The sequence below is a fragment of the Saimiri boliviensis genome, chromosome 7 (genome assembly GCF_048565385.1).
Source record: "Saimiri boliviensis isolate mSaiBol1 chromosome 7, mSaiBol1.pri, whole genome shotgun sequence".
Lineage (NCBI taxonomy): Eukaryota > Metazoa > Chordata > Mammalia > Primates > Cebidae > Saimiri > Saimiri boliviensis.
In genome coordinates this window covers 25,670,292-25,690,269 of record NC_133455.1, presented here as the reverse complement: position 1 = coordinate 25,690,269, position 19,978 = coordinate 25,670,292, and the positions used below count along the sequence as shown (strand labels likewise).

At 41.7% G+C, this 19,978-nt stretch overlaps 1 protein-coding gene across 3 annotated transcripts in view; it reads left to right on the top strand.

Moving 5' to 3' along the window:
* The window catches only part of ABTB3 (ankyrin repeat and BTB domain containing 3), a 345,548-nt gene that overhangs the window by 207,337 nt on the left and 118,233 nt on the right, over positions 1 to 19,978 (top strand). The gene's annotated exons all lie outside the window — the stretch shown is intronic.

The window sequence follows — 19,978 nt, the reverse complement described above, 5'->3', positions numbered from 1 at the left end:
CCTGGCTTCTCTCCCTTTAGGACCAGTTTGCTTTTGGTCCCATCCAAGTCCATATTTGTGTCCTCTGAGACCTTGTCCTGGCCCTTCCGCCTGTCACCGCAGCCTTGCCCCCAAGCTCCCAGTTAAACCCCCAGCTGACAGTCGTTAATTACACTGTTTGCTTTCTGTTGTTTAAAGAAAAAAAAAATCAAGACTTCCTTGTAAAATGTCTCTTTCTGTTGTCTTTTCACACCGGAGTGTGAACTTGCTGTCCCCAGGCAATTAGGCAATCAACACAGGGCCATTAATTTACAACTGCAGAAAAAGGGTTTTGGGGTTGTCTGTCCTCACTGTCACCAGAAGAAAAAGTAAACCCACAAAACTAGTGCTTTTTGCTTGGACAAAGTTGCCTTTCTTTTTGTTTGAAATGTAAGTGGGCTATTTTCTGAGCATCCCCTGCCTCCAGCCCCTAGGGTATACCTGTCACCTTCCCATGTGGCAAAGTAGCCACTGGCCTCCTGATATTTCTTGAATATTCCATTCATGCCACCATCATGAGGCCTTTGCACCTGCACCTCCTTGTGCCTGGAAAGTTCTTCCCCTAATATTCTCAAAGCTCTCTCACTTCATTCAAGCCTCTTCTAAAATGCCACCTCCTCAGAGATGCCCTCCATGACTGCCCCACCCACCTATCCCTCCTTGTATCACTCTCTATTCCCTCTTCTGCTATAATTTTCTTCTTGCACTTGTTACCAACTGACATGCTATATATTTATTCCTTTTCTGTCTCCCCCATCAAGACCATAAATCCCGTAAGAGTTGAGATTTTTTTTTTTTTTTTGAGATGCAATCTCGCTGTGTCTCCCAGGCTGGAGTGCAGTGGCGCGATCTTGGCTCACTGCAACCTCCGCCTCCTGGGTTCAAGCAATTCTCCTGCCTCAGCCTCCTGAGTAGCTGGGACTACAGGCATGTGCCACCATGCCCAGATAATTTTTGTATTTTTAGTAGAGATGAGGTTTCACCATGTTGGCCAAGCTGGTCTCGAACTCCTGAACTCAAGCTATCAGCCTGCTTTGGCCTCCCAAATTGCTGGAATTACAGGTGTGAGCCAATGCATCTGGCCGAGACTTTTTTTTTTTTTTTTTAGCATCACTGTATCCCTAATACCTAAAACAATGTTTGGCATACTATAGGAAACATATTTGCTGAATGAATGAATGAATGGCAAGCTTGCAGCTGAATCCAGAGGTCAGCCTTCTCTTTTTGCATCTCTGTTCCTTCATCTGTCCTTCTCCATAAAAATAAATCTCTCATTACTCTGTACCTAATGGGATTATATGTGGTCTGTTTTCTTTTCTTGTTTCTTTCTTTTTTTCTCAAGGAGAGTGGTTTCAGTCAAACAAGTTCAACAGCAGTTTACGATATCGTGGAGTGACTTGGTTTCCTCATCTGTGCTGTGTGACTTAGGGCAAGTTACTTGATCACTCTGATTTCCAGTTTTATCATCTGTGAGAAAAGGGTAACAATACCTCCTCTCCCAGGATTGTGGGAGGTTTGAGAAATGTACTAGAGCAAGTGGTAGCTGACCATGGATGGAAGGAAGAGTAGGGAAGGCAGTGAAGGTGCCATATCAGCATAGGTTTGGACAGAAGGAACCCACCATTGGAATTTGTGACTCTTTGTCCCAGGGTGGTCACACCTGGCATGCAGGAACAATGGTTTCCTGGGGGCTCCACAGATAAGGCTGAGTCAGGCAAGTTAGAGGAGCATTTCCCCAAGGGTGGTACTGGAAATGATAGTAGGTGATGCCCAAAACACCTTTTAATTTTAATTGCAATATATTTTTATGAATATTAGGACAATATTAGTTTTCCATTTTTGACACTCATATGAAATTTCCTCTTAAAATGAATTTATATGTGTGAAAGAATTAGCCAATTTAAAGAAAAATATTAAGTAAATAAACTATCAGCAGCACACAGATATGACAGGCATTGTGATGGTGATTCCCAAATGGCTGATATTTGGGAAATGTGGTTATTAGTAGATCAATTCTCAGGTAGGTTTCTAAAATCAAACTACCAACTACCCAAACCCAGTTCAGTTAGTGACAGTTGGATTTGTTGTTTTGGTTGATCTGAACTCAGATCATGTAGGACTTTAATCATTGAAAAAATGAACCCTTAATAGTGGCTGCACCATCAGGATGTCCTGATCCAGGATGCCAACTCCATCTCCCATGGCCAGCCCTCCTCAGAGGCATCCTTGAGACCTCTGATCTTGGGACTAGGCTGCTGCTGTTGCTGCTGCTGCTGCTAATGGTGATGATGGTGGCAGTGATGGTGACGGTGATGGAGATGATGATAGAGATGGTGACGGTCATGATGATGGTAGTCATGGTGATGATAGTGATGATGAAGATGGTGGTGATGGAGATTATTATGGTGATAGTGACGATGATGGTGGTGATGGTGATGATGATGGAGATGATTTTGGTGCTGATGGTGATATCTGAGATGATGATGATGATGGTGATGGCAGAGGTGATGATGATGTCTGAGATGATGATGATGGTGATGGTGATGATGATGATGGAGATGATGGTGATAGTGATGTAATGGAGATGATGATGGTGGTGATGGTGATGATGACGGAGAAGATGGTGGTGGTGTGGTAATGATGATGGTGATGGCTGAGGTGATAATGATGATGTCTGAGATGATGATGGTGGTGATGGTGATGATGATGATGGAGATGATGGTGATAGTGATGTAATGGAGATGATGATGGTGGTGATGGTGATGATGACGGAAAAGATGGCGGTGGTGATGATGGGGTTGGCTGAGGTGATGATGTTCGTGATGGTGATGTTGACAATGGAGCTGATGATGGTGACGGCAATAATGATGGGGATGATGATGGTGGTGATGATGGTGATGGTGATGATGTGACAGGGATTGTGATGATGACAGAGATGATAATCATGATGATGGTAATGATGGTAATGATGATGGTGATGGGATGGTGATGAAGATGAAGATGATGATGGTAGTGATACAAAGAACAATAGTACTGAATACTTATTAAATACAGTATACCAGACTCTGTTCCAAATGCTTTATTTTTTTTTATTTTTTTTTGAGAAAGAAAAAAAGAATAATAAAGAAAAGAATAAAGAAGAGGAAGAAAGAGGAAGAGGAAGAGGGAGAGAGAATGGGGGTATTGCTTTATTGCCCAGGCTAGAATGCAGTCTAAATATGGGTATGCCTATAATTGTGCTTAATAATGGAGACATGAAAGAAAATGAGGGAAGAGAATAACAAACAAGGAGCCAACCAACATTTTGTTTAAACTTCTAAGTTGATATGATGTGGTACTGATAAGAGTATATATTTTGTGTATTTAAAGTGGAGAGTTCTATAAATGTTAATTATGTTTACTTGTTCCAAATCTGAGTTCAAGTCCTGGATATCGTTGTTAGTTTTCTGTCACATTGATCTGTCTAATGTTAATGTTGAAGTCTTCCACTATTATTGTGTGGGAGTCTAAGTCTGTTTATAAGTCTTGTATGTCTGGGTATTCCCGTATTGGGTGCGTATATACTTAGGATCTTTAGCTCTTCTTGTTGTTGCATTGATCCTTTTATCATCATATAATGTCCTTCTTTGCTTCTTTTGATCTTTGTTGCTTTAAAGACTTTTATCAGAGGCAAAAATTGTAACTTCTGCTTTTCATTTATTTATTTTTGCTCTCCGTTTGGTTGGTAAATCTTTCTCCATCCCTTTGTTTTGAGTCTTGGTGTATCCTTGAATGTGAGATGGGTCTGGATGCAGCATACCGATGGGTTTTAGTTTTTTGTTTTGTTTTATTTATTTATTTATTTATTTATTTATTTTTGAGACGGAGTTTCGCTCTTGTTACCCAGGCTGGAGTGCAATGGCGCAATCTCGGCTCACCGCAACCTCCGCCTCCTGGGTTCAGGCAATTCTCCTGCCTCAGCCTCCTGAGTAGCTGGGATTACAGGCACGCACCACCATGCCCAGCTACTTTTTTGTGTTTTTAGTAGAGACGGGGTTTCACCATGTTGACCAGGATGGTCTTGATCTCCTGACCTCGTGATCCACCCACCTCAGCCTCCCAAAGTGCTGGGATTACAGGCTTGAGCCACCGCGCCCGGCGGGTTTTAGTTTTTTATCCAAATTGCCTGTCTGTTTTTGGATTGGGGGATTTAGTCAATTTAAATTTAGAATTAATAATGATATATGTAAGTTTAATACTGCCATTTAATATTAGCTGGCTGTTTTGCCCATTAGTTGATGTAAATCCTTCATTATATTGATGCTCTTTACTTTTTGGTATTTTTTAGAAAGGCTGATACTGGTTGTTCCTTTCTCTGTGTAGTGGTTCTTTCAGAAGCTCTTGTAAAGCAGGCCTGGTGGTGATGAAATCTCTGAGTGCTTGCTTGTTCACAAAAAACTTTATTTTTCCTTCACTTATGAAGCTTAGTTTGGCTGGATGTGAAATTCTTGGTTGAAAGTTCTTTTCTTTAAGGATGTTGAATATTGGTCCCCACTCTCTTCTGGCTTCTAGGGTTTCTGCTGAGAGATCTGCTGTAAGTCTGATAGGCTTCCCTTTGTGGGTAACCTGACCTTTCTCTCTGGCTGCCCTTAGTATTTTCTCCTTCATTTCAACCCTGGTGAATCTGACGATTATGTGCCTTGGAGTTGCTCTTCTTGAGGAATATCTCTGAGGTGTTCTCTGTATTACCTGGAGTTGAATATTATCCTGCCTTACTAGGTTGGGAAAATTTTCCTGAATAATATCCTGAAGCGTACTTTCCAGTTTGGATTCATTCTCTTCATCACATTCAGGTACACCTATCAAGCATAGATTAGGTCTTTTCACATAGTCCCATATTTCTTGGAGACTTTGCTCATTCCTTTTTATCCTTTTTTCTCTAATCTTGTCTTCTCGTTTTATTTCATTGAGTTGGTCTTCGACCTCTGATATCCTTTCTTCTGCTTGATCAATTCGGCTGTTAAAACTTGTGCATACTTCACGAAGTTCTCGTATTGTGTTTTTCAGCTCCATCAATTCACTTATATTCCTCTCTAAATTGTGTATTCTTGTTAACATTTTGTCAAACCTTTTTTCAAAGTTCTTAATTTCTTTGGATTGAGTTAGAACAAGTCTTTTAATTCCCAGAAGTTTCTTATCATCCACCTTTTGAAGCCTGCTTCTGACAATGGAACACACTCATTCTCCATCAAGCCTTGTTCTGTTGCTGATGAGGAACTGTGGTCCCCTGCTGAGGGAGAGACATTCTGATCTTGGGTATTCTCAGCCTTTTTTGGCTGTTTTCTTCCCTTCATTGTAGATTTATCCATCTGTGGTCTTTATAATTATCGTCTTTGTAATTGGGTTTCTGAGTGGACGTCCAACTTATTGATTCTCAGCGCCGAAATCTGAGCAACCCACTGCACTGACTAAAAAAGCTGCGTTAAGATTGATCTTGCTTTTCTGACTCTGCACCAAGAACCGACGCTCCAAGGTGCCAGCAAAACCGCCTCGCTGGTTACAAGAGTCGCGCTGGCGACCCGTGGGGCTCCTCCCCTGGGAATCTCCTGGTGCGTGAGCAACAAGAATTCATCTGAAAGTGTGGCATCCTCTCGTTCTCTGCGCTTTCACTGGGAGTTACAATCCTGAGCTGCTAGTGATCAGCCATCTTGGATCTCTCTCCCCCTAAATGCTTTACATGCATTTTTTCATTTAGTACTATGAGGTAGGTACTATTATTATCCCCATTTTGCAGATGAAACCAAGTTTAGGTACTTTAGATGTATTACTTGCTTAATCCACACAACAAATTCATTAGTTCATAATCATTCTCACTTACAGAGACATTAAATAACTCACCTAGGGTCACTTAGTTCATTAGTAGCAGGTTGGAGGCTCTCACTCTGAGTCTCAAGAGCATGTTCCTAACCACATGCCACACTGCCTCCCCTTCCCAGAATAGGACGATGGATGAGGCATGGTCTCTGCTTTTGAGACTCAGTAGGGAAAGCAAATATGTGGATAATTAACTGTGAAATGCAACGTAATTAAACACCTAATGTGTTAGACTTTATAAGCAGGCTTTGCAGGTACATAGGAGAAAGGGGGACTTGATTCTGACCAGGGATATCCTGGAGGGCCTCATGGAAGAAGTAGCATTTGGTCATAGCCTTGAAGGTCTTCGGTCTTCAATTATTGGGAGAATGCAGGAAAGGGCAATCAAAGGTAGGAAAACAGGAACAGAGGAAGGGAGCCTCGAAATGCAGGGCAAGCTGAATGGTGCTCTGAGGAGATGGTGAGAGGGTCAGCTCAACTGAGGCAAAAGGCACCTGACCACCAGGCTTCCCAGTGCCTCGGGGAAGTGAATGAGTGGTGTAGGGCTCAAAATTACTGTCTTCTCTTCTCCACTTCCTTTTGAATCTTCTTGTTTTGAGCTTTTTAATGGAAGTTTTTGAGAGAGACAGATGGAAAGATAAGTGTCTTCTATCCTCACCTTAGATGGAAGGTGCAAGAAGGTAAGCACCACCTCAGTAGGCTTATTATTATTCTTGTAATACAAGTAGGGCATGCCATAATTCAAAGTTCAGAAACTACAGAAAAATTGTCACTGATAATCCCACTAGGGAGAAAAGTCCTTGGTCGACACTTTGGGGGGTTCCCCCCACCGGCATTTACTTAGTACCTGGTTTTTAATAGCGTAATCCTGATTATACTGTGTGCAATTTTGATTTTTGCTCTTTTCTACTTAACATTTTAACACGAGGATTTTTTTTGGCATTGCAGTTCTATGTAAACATTTTTAATGACTGCATAAGTTTATTATTTTATCATGTGGATGTACTAGAGTTTATTTAATCATGTTTTTCATTTTTAAACACTTGTCAAATTTTGGATCCCATAGGTAAGGTTTGGGTGCAAATTCTTGTGCATGAAGATTTTGCTGCATTTGAATTCAAACACTGGGACCGAGTCCCAGAAATGGAATTACTGAGTCAGGAGTTATGAGTAGTTGTTAATACCTTTGCTACATAATGCTAAATTGCTTCAAGATGGACTGAGAGCTGGCCAAGGCTTCATTAGGCTGCCTTTGAAAGAGGGACTCAGATCACTGTGGAGTGAAGAGCTCAGACCTTAGAGTCAGACAGACCTGGGTTGGAATCTTGTCTGCCTCTTATTAACCCTGTAACCTCGGGCCTGTTTTCTATCTGTAAAACACTGTTCCTTAAGTTTGGCACAGTTGTCCTTTGGACTAAATTATTTGTCATGAGAAGTGCCCTGTGCATTGTAGCGTGTTTAGCAGTATCTCTAACCTCTAGATGCCAGTAGCAGCTCCCTGGATGTGACAATCAAAATGTCTCCGGACATTGCCAAATGTTCCTTGGGAGGCAAAAGCAGCCCAGTTGAGGATAACTACTGCAAAACTGAAATAATATCGATGTCTTCTAGAGCACTATTAGGATTAAAAACAACATATATTAAGTACTTTACGCAGTACCTGACATAGCTTTTACTATCGTTATTAGTAATAATGGTAATAATGGTTTCTCTCTGCTGTATGCCACAGAGAGGACTCTGGAGAGGACAGACTGGACTAGCTCAAAGGCCAGTCCCAACTCTAGGAGCCTCTGATTCTTTGATAATTTGGCCAATCATCCAGCAATTTCTTTGTTCCTCTCAATCCAGTGATCAGAGAGTGGCCTGCTATTTAGAAATGGAACATCTGCAATGCTAGTTACAGGAAAGCCCCTCAGCCCTCATAGGCCCCAAGCCTAACATGGGGAGCTGCCTAGAGTCCAGGAAATTGCATTATTCCAGAGAGAGGATTCACTCTTGGATAGTCCCTCCCTGCTCCCCAATCCTGCAAAACCACGCTGCTGCAGTATGGCACCAATTTAAGAGTAATCATTACTAGACTACATCCTACCCTGGGACCCAGTAGCTCCTGCGTCTCCACATACTTGGAACTCAGCTGACATCTCCCATATCCACCCAGAAGGCTGCAGCATTGCAACACCTGCTACACCCAGCAGTGCAGCCACATCCTCAGCACCTAAGCCCACCAGTGCCCTACACCATGGGGAACTTGCAAAACTTGTGGTCCTGCGCATCAGGGAGACTGCCTCCAGGACATAGGAAGCCAAAGCACCCACTCCCCAGAACCTGAGAGCTTCCTGCCCAGGGGCCACCACCAATAGCAAACTTGTACCCTCCAGTGGTCCCACATATCACTCAGGAACCTAAAGATAAGGCCGCCAGCATCAGTACCCACACCCACCACCCAAGAGCCTGAGGAGCAACTCACCCAGGGCCTGTCATTACCAGCACCCATGTGTGCCATGTGGGGGCCCCAGGACAGGCCCAATCAGGGCCCACTGCCACTGCTGTTCAGTGAACCTGCCCTCTTCAGTGGTGGAACCACCATATACCTTTGTGCACCATTCAGGAACCCAAGGACTGGCCCACCCAGCATCCTTGTTCCCAGCAAAGCCATACTACATCCATCACAAACAACTACAGTCTAAACTAGTGAGGAACATGTAGGCACTGCTGATGCTGACTACAGCAGAAGAAATCATACAGAGGCTACACTGCTGCATCCACCCAGAATCAAAGCCAAATAACCCTATCCAGCTAACACTACAGATAGATCTACAGCAAAAAGTCTTTGCTTGAAAAAGCTACTCCATAAAATTACAAAAAGCAACTGCATGGAAAACCTATTTAATAAAATAATAGCTGAAAACTTCAAAATTCCTGTGAGTGATATAGGTGACATTCAGATAAGGTAGCTCAAAGATCTGCAAATAGATTAAACCCAAAAAGGTTCCTCTGGGGCACATTATAGTCAAACTGTCAAACATCAAAGACAGAGAAAAAATTTTAAACAGCAAGAGAAAAGCATCAAGTAACATATAAGGGAATTCCCATCAAAGTAGCAACAGATTTCTCAGCAGAAACTTTACAGGCCAGGAGACAATGGGATGATATATTCAAAGTGCTCAGAGGAAAAAAACTCCCGCCAGCCAAGAAGACTATATCCAGCAATGTTATCTTTCAGAAATGAAGGAGAAATAGTCTTTCCAAAACAGCCAAAACTCAGGGAATTTACCACCTCTATGCCCTACAAAACTGCTCAAGGGAGCCTTACATCTGGAAGTTAAAGGACATACCCTCATGAAAACACATGAATATATAAAACTCGCTGATAGAGCAAATGCACATATGAGAAACAAAAAAGGATCAAACATTATTACTACAGAAAAACACCAACATGCAAAGGTAAACAATAAGAGAGGAAGAAACATATACAATATAAAATATACAATATACAGAACAATCCGAAAACAATTAACAAAATGGCAGGAGTAAATTTTCACCTGTCAATAACAACCTTGAATATAAATAGTTTAAATTCCCCAATTAAAAGGTATAGACCGGCTGAAAGAATAAAAAAACAAGACATAGCTACGTGCTGCTCACAGGAAAGTCTCTTCACCTGTAGAGACATACATAGACTGAAAGTGAAGGGATGGAAAAAGTTGTTCTACACAAACAGAAACCAAAAACATACAAGAGTAGCTATATTTATTTCAGACAAAAATAGACTTTAAGTAAAAAAAAAAAAAGAGACAAAGAAGGTCATTATATAATGATAAATGTATCCCTTCAGCAAGATAACAGTTTTAAATATGTATGTACCCAACATCAGAGCACCAGATATATAAAGCAAACATTAGAGCTAAAGGGAGAGATTTACTGCAATACAATAATAGTAGGGGACATCAGCACCCCACTTTCAGCAATGGACAGATCATCCAGACAGAAAATCAACAAAGAAACATCAGAGTTAAACTGCACTTTAAGCCAAATGGATTTAACAGACATTATACAACATTTTACTCAACAGCTACAGAATATACATTTTTCTCAACAACATGGAATATTCCAGTTTAGAACATATGTTAGGTCACAAAACAATTCTTGACAAATTTTCAAAAACTGAAATCATATCAAGTATCTTTTCAGACCACAAAGGAATAAAACTAGAAATCAATAACAAGAGGAACTTTGGAAATACATGCGCATTAAACAACATGCTTCTAAATGACCAGTGGGTCAGTGAAGAAATTTAACAGGAAGTTAAAGAGCCAACCACAGTGAAACGCATCTGTAGCTTCAGCTACTCAGGAAGCTGAGGCAGGAGGATCACCAGAGCCAAGGGGTTTAAGGCTATAGTGTTCTGTGGTCACAACTGTGAATAGCCACTTCATCCCAGCCTAGGCAACGTAGCAATACCCTGTCTCTTAAAAAAAAGGATTAAAAAGTTCCTTGACACAAATAAAAATGGAAACACAACATACCAAGATGTATGGTATGCAGCAAAAGCAATACTAAGAGAAAAGTTTATAGCAATAAACAACTACATCGAAATAAGTAGAAAGATTTTAAATAAACCACCCAACAATGCACCTTAAGGAGCTAAAAAAGCAAGAAGAAAGCAAACCCAAAATTAGTGGAAGGAAAGAAATAATAAAGATTAGAGCAGAAATAAATGAAATAGAGACTAAAAGACAGTACAAAAGATCAAATACAATAAAAAGTGTTTTGAAAAGGTAAACAAAATTAACAAACCTTTAGCTAGACTAGAAATAAATAGAGAAGTCCCAAATAAACAAAATCAGGATTCTTGTATCAACATGAGCGATTCTTGTGATAATGAAAATGTCTTTTGACTGAATTAGTGTTAATATTCCAGTTGTGACACTACATGACAGTTTTGCAAAATGTTAGTGTCAGGAGAAAGGGGTAACAAGTACACAGTACTGTTATGTACACCATCTTTGCAACCTTTTATGTATCTTTATTTCAAAATAAAAAGTTTTTCTTGAAAAAAAACAAAAACAAAATCAGGGACAAAAAAAAGCAGGCATTACAACTGATATGACAGAAATACAAAGGATCATGAGAGACCTTTAAACACCAACAGACTGGAAAGCCTAGAGGAGATGGATACATTCCTGGACACTTACAATCTATCAAGATTGGACCATGAATAAATAGAAAACCTGAACATAACAATAACAAGTAATGAGATTGACTCAGTAATAAACAGTCTCTTAACAAAGAAAAGCCCAGGGCTAGATGGCTTTACTGCTTCTATCAAACTTTTAAAGAAGTATTAACGCAATTTTTCTCAAATTATTCAAAAAAAATTGAAGACAACAGAATTCTTCCTAACTCATTCTTCAATGCCAATATTATCCTAATACTAAAATCTGACAAAATCAAAACAAAGAAGAAAACTATAGACCAATATCCTCAGTGAATATAAATGCAAAAATCCCAACAAAATACTAGCAAAGCAAATTCAGCAGCACATCAGAAAAATATTACATCATAATCTAGTTGGATTAATCCTAGAAATGCAAGGATGGTTCAGCCTATGCAAATCAATAGACAGACACATCACATCAGCAGAATAAAGAACAAAAACCATGTGAGTAATTAATGTAGGCAGAAAATGCATGTTACAACATTCAGCATTCCAAAACTCTCAACAAATTAGGAAAGTCTCTTCACCTGTAGAGACATACATAGACTGAAAGTGAAGGAACAAACCTCAACACAGTGAAGCCCATATATGACATACCCACAGCTAACATTACGTTTAATGTAGAAAAGCTGAAAGCCTTTGCCATAAGAAATGGAACAAGTATGCCCACTTTCACCACTCTTATTCAAATTGTACTGGAAGCCCTAACAAGCAGTTAGGCCAGAGAAAGAAATGGCATGCATGTGGAAAAACAGGAAGTAAAATGGCCCCTCTTTGAGGATGACATGATCTTATATTTAGAAAAATCTGAAGACCCCACCAAAAAACTATTAGACCTGAATAACAAATTCAGTCAAGTTGCAGGATACAAAATCAACATACAAAAATCAGTAGTGTTTCTATATGCCAATAACAAACTGCTTGAAAAAAAAACAAGAAAGTAATCCCATTTACGATAGCACCAAAAAAAAAAATAAAATAAGATAAAATAATATAGGGATAAATTTAACCAAAGAGATGAAAGAGTTCTACAATAAAAACTACAAAATACTGATGAAAGAATTGAATACAGAAAATGGAAAGACATTCCATGCTTATGTACTGAAATAATTAATGTTGGAAAATTACCATTCTACCCAAAGAAATCTACAGTCAATGCAATCCTTATCAAAACACCAATGACATTCTTCAAAGAAACAAAAAAACACCTTAAGGTTTGTATGAAAACACAAAAACCCTAAATAGCCAAAGCAATCCTAAGCAAAAAGAGGAGTCATCATACTACTAGACTTCAAAGTATACTAAGCAATAGTAACCAAAACAGCATGGTATAGGTATAAAAACAGACATTATACCAATGGAACAGAATAGAGAACCCAGAAATAAATCCATATTTCCAGCCAACTGATTTTCAACAAAGGCACCAAGAACATATATTGGGGAAAAGACACTCTTCAGTAAATGGTGCTGGGGAAACTGGGTGTCTATATTCAGAAGAATTAAACCGGATTCCTATCTCTCACCATATACAAAAGTCAACTCAAAATAGATTAAAGACTTTTAAATTCAAGACCTGAAATGTAAAATTCCTAGAAGAAAACATAGGGGAAACACTTCAGGATATTGGTCTAGGCAAAGATTTTATAGGTAAGAATTTAAAAGTACAGGCAAGAAAACCAAAAATAGGTAAATGAGCCCATATCAAACAAAAAGCTTCTGTGTATCAAAGGAAACAATTAATAAATTGAAGAGTCAGCCTATGGAGTGGTAGAAAATAGTTGCAAACTATTCATCTGACAAAGTACTAATAACCAAAATCGACAAGGAACTCAACCACACACACACACAATTCTGATTTTAAAATGTGCAAAGGATCTAAATAGATATTTCTCAAAAGAAAACATACAAATAGCCAACAAGTATATTTTTTAATCCTTAATCTCAATAATCATTGAGGAAATGCAAATCAAAACCATACTGAGATATCCCACCCCAGTTAGAATGGCTGTTATCAAAAAGAAAAAATAACAAATACTGGTGAGGATGTAGAGCAGAGGGAATCCTCACACACTATTAGTGGGAATGTAAATTAGTGCAGTCATTATGGATAACAGTGTGGAGGATCCTCAGAAAACTAAAAATAGCACTACTGTATGATCCAACAATTCCACTACTGGGCATTTATCCAAAGGGAAGAAAATGAGTATATCCAAGACATGTCTACACCTTCTTGTTTATTGCAATGCTATCTACGAAACCAAGATATGGATCAACCTGTGACGAATTCATCAACAGATGAATGGATAAAGAAAATGTGTATATATACACAATGGAATACCGTTCAACCATTAAAAATGAGATCCTGTCATTTATGGCAATGTGGATGAAACTGAAGGACAATATATTAAATAAAATAAGTCAGGCACAGAAAGATAAATACCACATGATCTTGTTCATATATGGAATCTAACAAAAATATTAAGCCTGTAGAAGTAGAAACTAACATTATAGTTATTAGAAGCCAAAAGAGTAGGGGGGATTAGAGGATAGGAGGAGGCTGGTTATGGATACAAAATTACAGCTAGATCAAGAACTAAGTTCCAATGTTCTATGCCGCTGTAGGATGAATATAGTTAACAATAATGTATTGTATATGTCGAAAGCTAGAGAGAGGATTTTGAATGTTCTGAGCACAAACACATGATAAATGTTTAAGTGATGGATATGCTAATTACCCTGATTTGATCATCATACATTAGATGTATCGAAATATCACTGTGTATTCCATAAATATGTGCAATTCTTACATGTCAACTACAAAGGAAAAAAAAAAAAGCAGAATTCCTTCTCAGGTCTTCCTGATGCCAGCCTCCCCTGTGGCTTTCCCTCCGCCCTCCCTTGCTCACTCCAGGCTGTCTGCAGCATAGCCTTCCTCCCGGAGGACAGTGAGTGTCAACACGGCTCAGTTACCGGGCAGCCCACATTCTTCAAACTGCTTCTCCCTGGGGGCAGTGGAGGCCAGGTCTACCTCAGATCTGGCCAACCTCAGAGCTTCTCAGACTCTGCCCTCTAAATGCAGATTCACTGGAATTCCAGCTTCTGCAAGTTCATCCTGCAGTTTTTCAGAGTCCCCAGGTGGCATCTGATGTGTAGCCACCACTTCTTCCTGCCGAGCTGTGGCCCACAGCCTATGGCCTTGGCCTCCCATGAACCTGCATGAGCCTATGGCTTGGGCTGCCTTGGAGGACCCTGACCTCCCAGCCAAGGGCAGGACTGGAAAGTCTCCAGGCCTTTCCAAAGCTACTGGCATCAACCCTGCTTCCACAGTCTATGCAGCTCTTCCCCACTCTGCCTACCAAGAATATTACCACCAACAGACGCCAGTGGAAGGCGTGCTGAGCTGTCCTGCCAAAACCCTGGGGATGTGGAAGCAGCTTGGAATCTCCCGAGGGCATGAAGACCTCTGCCTTCATGGGGCAGCGTGGGGTGGGGGAGAGCCAGATGGCAACAGTTTGCAGGCCAGTTCTTGCACCCAGTGGCAGTGTCATTTCAGTCTTACTAGCTCTCTGTGCCTCACGCTCCTCATTTGTAAGATGCATATGCTATCAGGACCAGCCCCATCAGGTCATGTGGCACTCAAATGGGTGCATTAGGTATAAAGTTCTGAGAATTATCCTGTACACAGGAAGCACTAGCTGCTGGTTTGCTGTCATCCACCTTAGCCTCCTCTGGTGTCTCCAGAGCTGAGCTGCCTGAGCTCCTCCTCCTTTTCACAGCTTTCAGGGAGCAGCTCTTTCAGTTCTGCCAGGGGCCAGGCAGGAAGTCTGACCAGAGAGACGAGGCTTCTTTTGATTTCAGCATCGCTTCCGTCCAGGCCTGGTTGAGCTTCTTCCACCCCTCCAGGTTCTTCCTGCTTGGTGATTTATTTCTTACAGCCTCCTTGGTCACTTATACAGGTTGACCCATCTGCCACCCTGCTCTCCTCCAGACAGACAGTAACAGGGTAGACTCTGAGAACCCCACGAGGGAAGCTCTGTTCCGTCAGCAGAGGCCGGCCAAGCTCCTGAGCCCCCACCCCACCAAATGGGCCTGACTCTGGAGTCTGCGAAGGCACAGACTTTGGGAGATGTTTGGGATTTGAGCCTCAGACACTTCATCAGTTTTTAAGGACCACACCCAAAAGTGGGTTCCCGACTTGTGCCTTTTTAGAGACACTGTATTGAAGCAACAAACAGCACAAGCCCACATTGTATGACAAACGCAAGGTTGGAGTGACAGCCTGCTGCTTGATGAATGACACCTGGGCTGCTTGCCTCCTCCCTCAATTTTCTCATCTCTGAAATGGATATAATACTCACCTCATGTGGCCCTTATAGAAATCACATCAGAAAATGTGTCTAAATGCCCTGAGACATGGTGGGTGCTCAGCATATTGGGGCTTCTACCTCTGCTGTCTCATCTTCCTCTACTCTAGGTCACTGTCCTCATCAGAAAATTAAAAACATGGTCAGAGTGCCTGATCCCACCCCAGGCCTCTATCTTTGAGTTTTCTTCTAGGTTGCTTCCCAACTTTTACTGTTTGGGAGCTCTTTTTTTTTTGTTTGTTTGTTTGTTTGTTTGTTTGGGAGCTCTTATTGTGACCAGTGATTGGAGCTTCCCCTTACGAGGCTAGAGTGCTCCACATGCCTGGAAGCAGGCACTTGTTCAGCTTCCCTTTTTTCCTTCCTCTCTGGGAGTGTAATCTCTAAAAGATGAGAATGGAGAGAAAAAGGAAGCAGTAGCAGCTAAGGCTCTTGGTGCACCCCAAAGGGACCCCAGGAGTGAGCAGCTTTACAGTTCAGAGTCCTAAAAAAATCGCCCCTGGCATGAAGCAGCAAATCAGGTGCTCAAGGTTCAGGGTGCTGGCAGGACTATCCCTTTCTGTCCCACGTACCCAGCATCCTGGTCTCACCACTCAGAAAGGAAGAAGAGCAGGCAGGCCATGAGCCCAGGAGAACTGTTTATTTAATGCCAAGTGTGCCAAGCATTTGCACATTTTGCACTTAATCCTCATAACCAACGGAGAGGTGAAGATTATTCCTCACTCGAGAGGTTAAGTGACTCACCTGCAGTTTCACAGGCTAGAGCTGAGATTTGAACCCTTTCCTCTGACCCCTACCTACCTTTCAGCAGTAGTTCTGTATATCCTCATAGTTCTGTAGGCTGGGAAGTTGGAGATCAAGATGCCAGTCAGGTCAAGGTCAGGTGGTCTGGCTCTGCCTCCAAGATGGTGGCTTGTCACCATGTCCTTATACGGCAGGAGGAGGAAGGGCAAGAGAGGAAGAGTGTCCCAGCTCTAGAAGAGAGAGAGAGAGAAAAAAAAAAAATTACCTTTCCTGTGCCTTTTTGCTCTATCCAGGCCTCGGCCACTTGGATGGTGCCTGCCCACACTGGGCAAGGACAGGTCTTCCTCACTCAGCCCACTGATTCAAAAGTCAGTCTCTTCTGAAAGCACTCTCACCAGACACACCCAGAAATAATGCATTCCTGGCTATCTAGGTATCCCTTGATTCAGTCAAGTTGACTCCTGAAATTGACCATTATACCCCCTGCTCCTGTCAGCCCAAGGCCCTGATCTGTTGGCCAGGCACTGAACTCAGTAGATGGTAGTCTAGTTAGGCTGTCCTGATGAGGCCTTAGGACTTAGATAACATAGAGGTTTCCTTTCTTTTGACAATTCCTATTAGAAATAGAGGTTGCTTGGGGATGGGTGCTGTGGCTCACTCCTATAATCTTAGCACGTTGGGAGGCTGAGGCAAGAGGATCACTTGAGGCCAGAAGTTCAAGACCAGGCTGGGTAACAAAGCAAGACTCCAACTCTACTATAAATAAATAAATAAATATCCAGGCATGGTGGCTTGTGACTGTAGTTCTAGCTACTTGGGAGGCTTAGGTGGAAGGATTGCTTGAGCCCAGGCTGCAGTGAGCTATGATTGCACTGCTGCACTCCAGCCTGGGTGAGAGAGTGTCTCTTAAAAAAAAAGAAAAGAAAAAGAAATAGTAGATGCATGAAATCTTGTCTTGAGAAGGACTTAAGGCTGCGTCTATAATCAATCGATCAATCAATCAATCAATCAAGAGTTCCGTGAACCTCATTCCTGTAGTCAGCTCCCCCTAAAGCTGGTGAGCAGCCCTCTTGTCAGTCATCTTTTGAAGTAGTGGCCCCGCCCTCAGACAGGAAACAGGAAGCCACAAGGTGAGTCCCAAACCTTCAGTGGAGAAACTCCTGCCTCTCACTTTGCCTCACTTACTCCAGTTTGGATGTTAGGTAAATGTGTCACGCTGGAAGGAACAGCAGGAGGGTGGAGAAGGGGTGAGATCTACAGGCCTGGTTTCAGCTGGACAATGAGAGGGGATGGGGGAGACACATACCTCCAACAGGGGCTAGCATAATGGCAGATACTGTATTAGTCAGCATTCTCCAGAAAAACAGAACCAACGGGATTTCTCTCTCTCTCTCTCTCTCTCTCTCTCTCTCTCTCTCTCTCTCTCTCTCTCTTTCTCGGTGAGAGAAAGACTGAGAAAGACATTTATTTTAAGGAATTGGCTCATGTGATTACGGGAGCTGGCAAGTCCAAAATTTTGCAGTGCAGGCCAGCAGGCTGGAGATTCTAGTAAAAGTTGTTGCAGTCTGGAAGCAGAATGCTTTCCTCCTCAGGGAACTTCTGTCTTTTCTCTTAAGGTCTTCAATTAATTGCATAAGCCCCACCCACATTATGGAAGGTAATATGCTTTTCTCAAAATCTATTGGTTTAAATGTTAATCACACCTAAAAAAAATACCTTCATAAGGGAACAACAGACACTAGGGCCTACTTGAGGGTAGAGGATGAGGGGGGTGTGACGATTGAAAAACCATCTGTTAGGTACTGTGCTGATTGCCTGGTGACAAAATAATCTGTACACCAAACCCCTGTGACATGCAATTTACTCATGTAACAAACCTGCATATGTACCCCCTGAACCTAAAATAAAAATTGGAAAGAAAGAAAAAAACCTTCTTTATGGTAACATCTAGACTAGTGTTTGATCGAACAACTGGGCACCATAGGCTGGCCAAGTTGACATGTAAAATTAACCATCACTGGCTGGGCATAGTGGCTCATACCTATAATCCCAGCACTTTGGGAGGCTGAGGCAGGTGGATCACCTGAGGTCAGGAGTTTGAGGACAGCCTGGCCAACATGGCAAAACCCCATCTCTACTAAAATTACAAAAAAATTAGCCTGGCATGGTGGCATGCACCTGTAATCCCAGCTGCTCGGGAGGCTGAGGCTGCAGTGAGCCGAGATCGCACCACTGCACTCCAGCCTGGGTGACAGAGTGAGACTCTGTCTCAAAAAAAAAAAAAAAAAAAAAAAAAAAAAAAGAACCATCACAGATATCTTTGGTGACTCTATCCCAAAGTATCCCAAAGTATGCAACATATTCTAGTGTTTATGAGATGATCGTGAGACAGGGCCAGTGCATTAAGTAACATTGATTATAGCGTGATGCTTTTAAATTCATTTGAATCTTAATTCCTTTAAAAAGAAAGGCTCCATTCGATATGAGCCCCTAACACTTCTCTAACACCTGTTATTTATAACAAAGGAAAATGGGGCCAGAGTTTAACTAGAAATTAATTACATTTGATTTTTGAACAATGTGGGACTTTGGGGCACTGAACCCCAAAAATCTAGGTGTAACTTTTGACTCCCCAAAAACTTACTACTAATATCCCACTGTTGACCAGAAGGCTTACTGATATCATAAACAGTCCATCAACATGTATTTTATGTCATATTTTTGTATACGATATCCTTCAATATGTAAGCTTGAGAAAAGAAAAGATTATTAAGGAAACCAGAAGGAGGAGAAACTACATTTACTATTCATTAAACGGACTGGATCATCATAAAGATCTTCATCTTTGTCATCTTCATGTTGAGTAGGGCCAGGAGGAGGAGGAAGCAGAGGGTTGGTTTTGCTGTCCCATGGGTGGCAGAAGTGGAAGAAAATCCGTATGTAAGTGGATCTACACAGTTCCAGCCTGTGTTGTTCAAGGGTGAAGTGTAGACTGTTTTGTTGTCAGGGCCAGGAGTGATGGCTCATGCCTGTAATCCCAGCACTTAGGGAGGCAGAGATGGAAGGATTACCTGAGGTCAGGAGTTCAAGAGCAGCCTGGCCAACATGATAAAACCCCACCTCTACTAAAAATACAAAAATTAGCCAGATGTGGTGGCGGGCACCTGTAGTCCCAGCTACTCGGGAGGCTGAAGCAGGAGAATAGCTTGAACCCAGGAGGCGGAAGTTGCAGTGAGTGGTGATCATGCCACTGCAGTCTAGCCTGGATGACAGAGCAAGACTCCATTTCAAAAAAAATTTTTTTTTACTTTTATAGTGACTATGTCAAATGCTACTGATCATTCATATATGATAGTGCATAATTTTGCTTTTTAGATAGATATCTTTAAACAAAACAAAAGGAGTCCATTTAAAATTAAGTAAATAACAGTAGACGTGCTGCTTGGATACAGCTACACTCATGAAGGTGGCATGCAAACCATCCCAGTTCAGGAAACACCCTTTTAGCCAAGAAAATTCCAGGCTTCCAGGATCAGCCAGCCTCCCCACAGGAGGATTTTCCTCCCTGAGCAAGCAACCTGGGAGCATGCAGATTCGGTTTGATTAAGGAAAAGGCTGGTTTCCTTCTGAGGAAGCAAGAAAGACCAATATGTCCCCAGGGCCTATTGGCATTGAGAATAATACTAACCCTAACCCTGACCCTATTCCCAGAGGAAATCACATATGCACAAGCTCAGAGGCAACAGAGAGCATAGCCCATTCTCAAGGAGCCCCTGTCCTGCAG